The sequence below is a fragment of the Balaenoptera acutorostrata genome, chromosome 11 (assembly GCF_949987535.1).
Source record: "Balaenoptera acutorostrata chromosome 11, mBalAcu1.1, whole genome shotgun sequence".
Lineage (NCBI taxonomy): Eukaryota > Metazoa > Chordata > Mammalia > Artiodactyla > Balaenopteridae > Balaenoptera > Balaenoptera acutorostrata.
This window is the reverse complement of record NC_080074.1, coordinates 24,234,973-24,244,728: the sequence shown is the minus strand read 5'-3', so window position 1 is coordinate 24,244,728 and position 9,756 is coordinate 24,234,973.

The window sequence follows — 9,756 nt, the reverse complement described above, 5'->3', positions numbered from 1 at the left end:
CATGAACAGCCGACTGGAGGCCAGTCAGACACAGACACACGAGACAGGTCAACCTTTCCCAGTTTATTTCTTTCTCAAACTTTTCATAGTTCAGTAACTACTGAAGTAATAGGTACTAGACATTCACTTTTCACTCTTTGGGAAACATGTTTCCCGGTCCACATGCCAGCACACATACTATCCAGCCCAAGCTGGGATGAGAATTAGGGTTTTTTTTCTTTTATGAAAAGTGCGTTTCACACATCTAGTTGATCTCCATGGGTTGCTTTTTGGGTTTGGTTTTATTTTTACTTTTTTAAAGAGGAACTTATAAATTGGGAAGTTGTCCAAAAGTGTATCAATTATTTACACATATAGTTGTACGTGCAAATACTGTATTTCTGCAGACATTGTCCCAGCTGCTGCTAAAATGCAAAAAGACATTTTACTAAATGTTTTACCTGTGGCAACTTGCTTCTATTTGTTGCCTTTGAAGAAGGAAATTGAATTTTACCAAGGAGCAATGTGAGACGTGTTCTGATCAGCACATCTCCCCTTCTGATTCCCATGGTAGGCGGAGGACTTTTTCAGACTCCTTAACTCACTTGGCCCCTATGGAGATGAAATAATTGATCTCATCGGTAAATGTGGGAAGAATGGCCGGCTCAAATTCTCTTCCTCTTTTATGTTGCCTTGAACTGCCTTCGTGACTAAGAGAGGGAGTTCACCTTAAATTTGTGTGGCAGCTTCATACTGCAAAAGACACTTTCCCCACAAGACTTCAAACTGACTTTGGATTTAATCATTACATAAGAAGCTGAAGGCTTCTTGGGAGGAATGTTTCTCAGGCCTAAGCAATTCCATGACGGGAATCAGTGTCAGTGGATATAGCAGCATAAAATAAAAATGCTCACAAGATTTTGTGGAGGCCAAAATACTGAATAGAGTTCACAGAGTGTGTCGAGCTGCCACCATCCAAATTTCTAAACCTTGCTAGAATGTAGGAAGATCTCAAGGGCCCTTCTGTGAAAATGAAGCCAATATGGAGACAAATGCTTTGTCTCTTGTACACGGTAAACACAGAGTGCCAAAATTAAGCTCTTGTGGGAACATTTATGTCCATAGTGTTTAAGTTCATAGGCTGTGATTCTGGAACAACTGGCATCCACTAGATAATATCCTGGTGAGGCTAAAACTTCTCAGAATCCATTAAGTTCCTGGAGCGTCTTTGCCAATACTAATTGAGGTAATGCAGAGGACCCGTTGTATGTGGGTTGCTTCTTTGTTCAAATTTGGAACACAATAATTTGAGAAAATAAAAGAGATAGAGAATGAAAATACTGAAAAAGACTGAATTGGAGTGAGTAGCCAGTTCTAGAAGCCAAGCAGATTTATGACTACTGAATTTCAGAATCCCACACACCTACCTACGGGGTCTCCCTGATGCTGAGGCCAGCAGTGTCCTCTGTTCCCTCCACTGCAGAAGGGCCAGGGCAAAAGCATGTTCCTTGCAGGAAGCTCTCCTCTAAGACAGGACAGTGAACTAGGATAAGCATGCTCAGTTATTACTCTTCTCCAGTGTAAAGGTGGAGAAGCCAGAGAAAAATTCCCCTCCTCATGGAAACCAAGAGTGGGAAAATGGTGTTTCCATCTAGCAAAGTCCAATATAGCTCAATTTTCCTATTTCGCATTTTGGATCAATCTGTAAAGCATTTTACTGTAACTTATGCCAAGGAGATCAGTTCTCAGGCTAGTATTTTGTACTTTTGCAACTGCTGTGGTTGTACAGTATAGCCATTTAGAATAGCATTAGCCCTTTACAAGTTTGCACCAGGACTGTAGTAAGATAAGGTCTTGCTTTTCCATGGCGGACTTCAACAATACCTACATCATTTTCTATTGTTAATATTTCAATGTAGACCACTCCAGATTGTCATGTCCGAAAAGGAGAAAAGTACTTCCTCCTATTCTTGGGTTGGGCAACCACAATTTTTAAAATAACCTTCAAATACTGGGATAAGAGGAAGGAATCAAGCACATCACTTTTGCCTTTTGTCACATGGGGCTCAATCACCTTGTTCTCTTTCTTACTCATATATATCTCCCAGGTTTTTCATGTATATATATCTCTCTCTCCTTCATTAATCATACACTATTCTACCTTCTCAACTCCACGAAGTCCCTTCTATAACAAGTAGATTTATTCCAGTTTTACATCTCTTTACAATGCTTTATTGGTGAGTAGATAAGATAAAAATAAGCTATATCTTTTTTAAAAATGCAGTTGATATGGCAGGTTTAAAATCAGTGGAGTGTGTCTGTAGAGCTGTAAAACAATGACTCTCGTTCCTCTCCATTGGAGTGACGGGTCAGTGACAGATATGACCATTAGTTGATGTCCCATCTGGACACCTCGACCATCACACATGACACCTGCCATAGGCTTTGCTAAGCTGATTTGCCAACATTGAAAAGGTTACCAATTTGATTGCTTAAATTTTATTCCTAAGTCAGTTCTTTTCAGGTATGCTGCATCACTGGGGCTTGGGGAGGATTAATGCATGAAAGTTTGAATTTCAGAAAGCATGTCAATTTTTCTCCAGTTATGAAAGACTCTGAAAGGTTTTCTTTTTTAAAAAAAAACCACTTTTTTTGCAAAGCATTAACTCTCAGTAAATGTTTATCTTTAATTTTAACCTGAAACTAAGTTTAAGAAATTCCAGTCCACATGGATTTTGTTTTTACAAAACTCATCAAGAAGGCTTACAGAAGACTGTCTCTGATAAAAAATGGCGAAATTGCTACTTCAACTCCAAGAAAATCCAGAGTGTTTTATGTATTATGACACCAATAAGTGACAGAGCTCCAATTGGCTGGAAATCCAGTTTAAATATCAGAAATTTCTATACTTTCCAAACCAAGAAAAAAAGAAAGAAAAAAAGGAAGGAGGAGAAGAAAGGAAGGAGAAGGAAAAGAAGGGAGGGAGAAGGAGAGGGGAGACAGATTGAGAGAGGTCGGGGAGAAAGAAGGAAAGAAAAAAAGAATGTTGCAGGAGCTTGGGATGGACACATGTGCACTAGTATGTATAAGACAAATGACCAATGGGGACCTACTGTATAGCACAGGGAACTCTACCCAATATTCTGTGATAACCTATATGGGAAAAGACTCTAAAAAAGATTGAATATATGTATAACTGAATCACTATGCTGTACACCTGAAACTAATACAACATTGTAAATCAGCTATACTCCAGTAACATTACAATATTAAAAAAAAAAAAAAAAAAAGACTGTCGCAGAAGCTGCACTGACTTTCTGAACAACATCCACAACAAGCAATTAGAATAGGAGTAGGAAGGGCACTGAGCTGGACTCCTTGACAAACGCCTAGAAGAAATCTCTCAATAAGGGCTCACTCAGGACACCACCGCCAACCATCTCCATGCTTTCCTCTCTACGTCACCTCATTCTGTTCTGAACCTGAACTTCTGCCCTGCTTCACCCTGGGAGGAAATGAGCCCTGCAGATGAGAACAAATATAAATGATGCTTTCCAGCCTCCACCTGCCTCTCCGTTGCTCTCCAGCCTTTGTTTTTCTTTCAGTGACGCCCTAACACATTCCACAATTCCTTCAAGCCAGGCCTGAAGGTCAGACTGGAGAGAAAAGACTCAGTTTTCAATGAGACTTTGGGCTTATCTCGCTTGGCCAGGCTGCCTTCCTGCTGGTGCGCTTCACCTGCAGGGGTCCGCCTGGTGTGATGGGAGCAGCTCATTTCCTTTAGCTCCAGAGAGGCCTGAGCTCAAAGCCTAGATCTTGATTTCATTAGCTGTATGGCCCATACCATGACCAGTTCTTTTTTCCAAGATGCAATTCTGACTGGGTGCCTGCCCTCCTCAGAGCACCTCAGGGGGTCACTATTGCTTTTGTGCACAAAAGCCAAACCTTGCATCCTGTCTTACAGGCTCTGCAGATTCTGGACTCTAACAGCCCCCTTGAGTTTCTCCCCACACCACTCTCCCACTCACACTGAAAACTACAGCCCTCTGACATCTTCAGTATTGTGAGCTCTTTTGCTCGACTCTAGAATAGGGGACAACATACTTTTCCTGTAAAGACACAGATTGCCAATATTTTTTCAGGATTTGCAGGCCAAATGGTCTTTGTCACAGCTACTCACCTCTGCCATGGTGGTACCAGCACAGCCACAGACAGTACACAGATGAATGGGCATGTCTGTGCCAGGAAAACTAGCCTACGGGAGGTTGGGAGCAGTTGGTGGAGATGCAGATTTGACCCGTGGGCTGTAGTTGGCTGACCCCAGCTCTATCCCTTCATCCATGTTCTTTATTCCTTCTGCCTGGGACACCTTCCACCTGCCTCTCACATGAGCAACCTGTTTTTAACTGGTGCTGCTTCTTCCAAGAATCTTTCCTGATGCCCCACTCTGGGTCACCTGCCCTGTCCCCAAAATGTTCCAAGACAGAAGGAGAAAAACAAATATCGTATATTAACGCATACATGTGGAACCTAGGAAAATGGTACGGATGAACCGGTTTGCAGGGCAGCAATAGAGACACAGATGTAGAGAACAAACGTATGGACACCAAGGGGGGAAAGTGGCGGGGTGGGTGGTGGTGGTGGGATGAATTGGGAGACTGGGATTGACATATATACACTAACATGTATAAAATAGATAACTAATAAGAACCTGCTGTATAAAAAATAAATTAAATAAAATTCAAAAAAAAAAAAGATTCCAAGACAGCCTGCACTTATCCCACCACTGGCTCACCACTTTATATTATAATTGCTTATTTACATATTTACATCACTCCCTAGACTGTAAGTTCCACAGGGCGGGGATGAAGTTTGCCTTGTTGATTTTATACCCAGTACCCTCACCTAGTAGGTACTCAAAATATACTAGCTCTTATTGTCATGATCATCAGGGTAGGATTAGGTAAAGTGGGTCATTTTGGGTGAGCCTGAAAACCTACAACTCTTCTATCAGAAAAATCAAACTGACAGACTCACAAAGGCAAAGTTTTCCCAAATCAGGGTTGCCTCAGGGTCTGCATGGAAGTGATTTTTGCCAGTTAGTAGGTACAACGTCCCGAGCCCAAAGTCAGTGGTTCTCAGCCTTCATGTGCATTGGCATCACCTGGGAGAGCTTTAAAAGTTTCTGCTACTTAGATCCTACCTGTGGAGATTCTTCTTTAATTGTTCTGGGGTGCAGTCTGGCATGAGAATCTTTACAATCTCCTCAGGTATATTAGTTCCCTTGGGCTACCATAACAAATTACCGCAAATTGGGTGGCTTAGAGAAACAGAAATTTATTCTCTCAGAATTCTGGAGCCCAGAAGTCTGAAATTAAGTTATTGGAGGCTCTAGGGGAGAATCCTTCCTCGCCTCTTCCAGCTTCCGGTGCCTGTACACATTCCTTGGCATCTTGGCTTGTCCACATCCCTCCAATCTCTGCCTCCATCTTCACATCTCCTTCTCCTCTGTGTTTCTGTTCTCCTCTGTATGTCTCTTATAAGGACACTTGACATTGGATTTAGGGTGCCTTGGGTAATCCAACACGATCTTCTCTCGAGACCTCAAATTAATTACATCCGCAAAGATCCTTTTTCCAAATAAGGTCAAATGCACAGGTTCCGGGAATCAAAACATGCACCTATCTTTTGGGGAGCCGACGTTCACCCCCAAACACCAGGGAATTCTGATGTACAGCCTCTCTCTAAGTAACATGCACACGTTTGTAGGTGGGATGTCACGTCTGTGCCGGAGCTTGTGTGGGGACTGATCCCTTCTCTTGCCAAGTGAGGATCATTTTGGAGCATTCCTTACCCTGATGAAAGAGGGACAGAGGGTTAAGGAGGGAGGGTGAGGAAATGCCAGGCAAGTGAGACAAAGGGGATGCAAAGCATGGATTTAATAACCAATTTCCCTGTTCTTTGTTCTTCCCCACTCTCTCCATCAGAATTATCTTTCCCTCTTTAGAGGAATCTGTACTATCCAGACTTTTCTCTCTTTTATTTTCTTTCCCCTTTCTTGTTTGAAGCACTCTGTCTTAGACTGATTATCTACAATCCTATCATCTCATATTATTTCAAAGACAACCATGCCATGCCCTTCATTTGATCAGACTTATAGACAAAATTGTGAACAGGTTTTTCCATGTTTCTTTGGGTAACTGAGACATTCATAGTTATGATAAAGGAAATTCTGCTCTTCTTTCAGATTAGTTGAGGCTAGGAAGTCAGATGTGCCCCTATGTTTCAGTGAAACCAGAGCTGACTCACACCGAGGCTGAATCCTTTAAAAGCTAAAAAAAGGGAAAGAAGTGAAATGTGTAATCCTCAAGACATTAGGGCTCCTTCATGCTCCTTTGTTTGCTGTTTAATTTTCAAGTCATTTTACTTTAGCTCTTATCAGAAATAACTTTGAATATCTAGCAGTGATGATTATATTCTGGAAGAAGGTCATGAGATTGGGGATAGCATGCTCAGTTACCTTTTGATTTTTCCTCTCTGCTATCTTTTCGAAACCAGATATCAGAAGCTCCAATAATTGGCAGTACAAACAGTACATTCATGGCAAGCCCCCAGCAACCTCTTTGAAGGGAAATGTCTAGTCCTTATTTATAATAACATAATAATGTGATTTTGAAAGAGGCAGCATGAGTGTGGATTTTGTTTTGGTTGAAAAAAATAGAAGCTGCATTTTATTTATTTGTTTGTTTGTTTATTTATTTATTTTTAGGCTGCACTGTGTAGCATGTGGGATCTTAGCTCCCCGACCAGGGATTGAACCCATGCCACCTGCATTGGGAGCTCAGAGTCTTAACCACTGGACCACCAGGGAAGTCCCTGCATTTTTTTTTTTTTAAATGGAGGAACGGAAGGCTGTTGGATGCTGTTTAGATAAGAAGTAGCAGGAAGATTATACTCAGCGATGCATTCTGCCGTCTGGCATGTGAGCTAATTCTCCCTGACTACTGGCACCAATTCGCCTCTGCCATTTTGTTAGAGAGAAAAGAAAAAAAAAAGAAGAAAATACCCATTCTGCCTGTTTTCACTTTATTGTCTCATTCTTATTCTAATCCTCCAATAAAAAGGACAAAGTCCTTTATGCTGATTCAAGACTTTTTTGCAATTTGGAGAAAAATCCTGTTTTTTTCCTCCCAATTTTGATGAGATGTTGAGCAATCCTGGTAGACTAATTTAGGTAACTTTTCAGGTGTTCTTAACTGAAACTAGAATTGCCAAAGAAATGCAAAAAATGCCAGCACTTATCGGAAATGCAAATGTGGCATTTGTTCAGCTTAATGTGAATAGCCTGGCCCAGGCAACAACAGAAGAGACAATTAGAATGCAGTCATGGTTCCCAAAATTCACCCTTTCTTCCTGCTAATATGACATTCTTTCAAAAAGAAAAGAAAGAGAAAGAAAAAGAGGACATGTATGTGTTTTTTCTTCAGTTACCAGCACAAAAAATGGCAATTTGGTACGGGTTTTATTTAAACTAAGAGAATCTGTTATTGTGCAAGTACTGTCAGAACAAAGTAGCAATAAAGGAATTTTATGTCTGTACTGCCTTCATTATGGCTGGGTTTTAAGAGCAATGGAACTCAGGTCAACCAGCGTTAGGAGCAACTGTGGGTATTATTCTCCACCGAGGACTGTGGCGGAATAACCATGTTTACTGCCCATCAATTTTCAATGATTTTATGCCATCATTTGGGAGATGAATAAAATAACTCTGTAGCAGGCATGCATGTAAATAAATTAAGCATTAAGAACGAGTGAGTTGTAATCATCTTTCTTTGAGAATGTACTAAATAGTTGCAATCAGTGAAATGGACAAGGAATTGCATTAAATTGCAGTTCCAGTTACACAGCATAGCAGCTAAAACAAGACTGGTTTGAGAGGATGTCTGCAGGCAGGACAGAATGCAGTTGTCTCCTGGGTGTGTTTTAGACTACAAAACCACACTGGGCAAATAAGGCATGGGTCACTTAACCTTCCTAAGTGAAAGTATCTATTATTGATGAACAAACGGCAATGAATGAACTCTTTAGCCATATATTACCATTTCCCTCATTTAAGCATTCAAGTCTTCAAGGCCTGAGAACCATGGCAAATATAAAACCAATTGTCCCCTTGTATCATAATGCCTCTTCCACAATGACCACTTTAATTATTCAGAGGATCCTTTTAAACATTAAGATTGATTGGGAATGAGAGGAGAGAGTTTGATGCAGAGATGTGGATTTTATTTTCCTTTTTCTTTTAGAAGGAAAATGGGAACTGTGTATAGGGAAGCATTTTCTTCACTTTTACTGAGTTAATGGTTGGACCTCAGGGGTGCAGATTTTCCAGCATCTTCTCCAAAGTAAAAAATAATGGTGCCCTCCCAACTTCTCCTGATTTTCAGTTGAATAGAGGTACATTGGGCATCCCTGGATATGTGCTTTAGTCAAGAGATATCTTTAGCCTAACATCTTGATTTGTGATGCATATGAGCCAGTTTTTTGAGGAAAATCTCAATGCAGAAGAAAAAGGATAGGTTTCAGTTGTCACCAGACACTGGTTCAAATCCTGATTCTGCCACTTACAAACTGTTCTCAGGTTAAGTTTCTGACAAACTATTTGTCTTTAGGTTGAGTTTCTTAGCCTGTCTGAGCCTTTTTTTTTTTTTCTCATAGATAAAATGGACATCTTATGCTCACATCATATTAACCTCCTGGTACTAAGTCTAGTGTAGTGTTTGCACAATTGGTGGAGACTGAAGCTGTTAGTCTCACAGTTCAGAAAACTCTCAAGTCAAAATTGTTCTTGGAACAGTGCAGCCGACAGGCAGCTAATGTTTACTGAGCTCCTACCATGTGCCAGGTAATCTGATAGATGCTTTCACATATGTCATCTCATTCATGTCTTATGACACTCAAGGTACTTTGCGTAATTCCCATTTCGCTGTGGGACAGAATGAAGCTTAGGGAGTGTGTGGTTTGCTTGAAGACTACTGAACTACTAGAAGCTGGGGTTGGAAATTAGATCCAAGTCTTTTAATTCCAGGTTAAGGCCTCTCCCCATTGTTCCCCCAACCACATGTGCCAGCAGAGTTAGGAGGTCTAAACTTAGGATCTAAAAAATAAAGCCTTTATCTATGACTACGTTATTACTATGGTTGACTCGGCAATTTTTTACATTCGTCAGAATTCTTTGGCACAAATAAGCGAAATTTAAATAGTACTGGATTATGAAAAAAGGAGAATTTATGGACTCAAGTAATGGAAAGATTCAGGAGAAGGTGGTTTTAGGCACAGGTGAGTTCAGGGACCCAAGCAAGCCCAATGGCTCTCGGTTGTCTTCATTCTTCCTGACTGTTGGCTGCATCTCAGTGGACTCTCCCCTTCCTCTAACGGGTGACAATATGGCTGCCAGCATTTCCTTGCAAATAGCTTCACAGTGGAAATAAAGATCCTCTCTTCCCCACAGGAAGAGTTTCCAAAGTGAAGTCTTTCCTTGGCAACTTGGGTCACATGCCCACCCCTGAATCCGTCCCTCTAAACCAGGATAGCTGGCCAGAACAGGGTCATATATATAAACTTCTGGAATCAGGAGTAAAATTCCGTCAGCCGAAACAGCATAAACAGAGACGCGAGAGAGATGTCCCAAGGGAGGTGTCTAGAATTAGTGTGAGTGAACCAAGTTATAGTTGCTGTTATGGAAAGAAAACTGAGAACCAAGCCTCTTGTCTATACTCT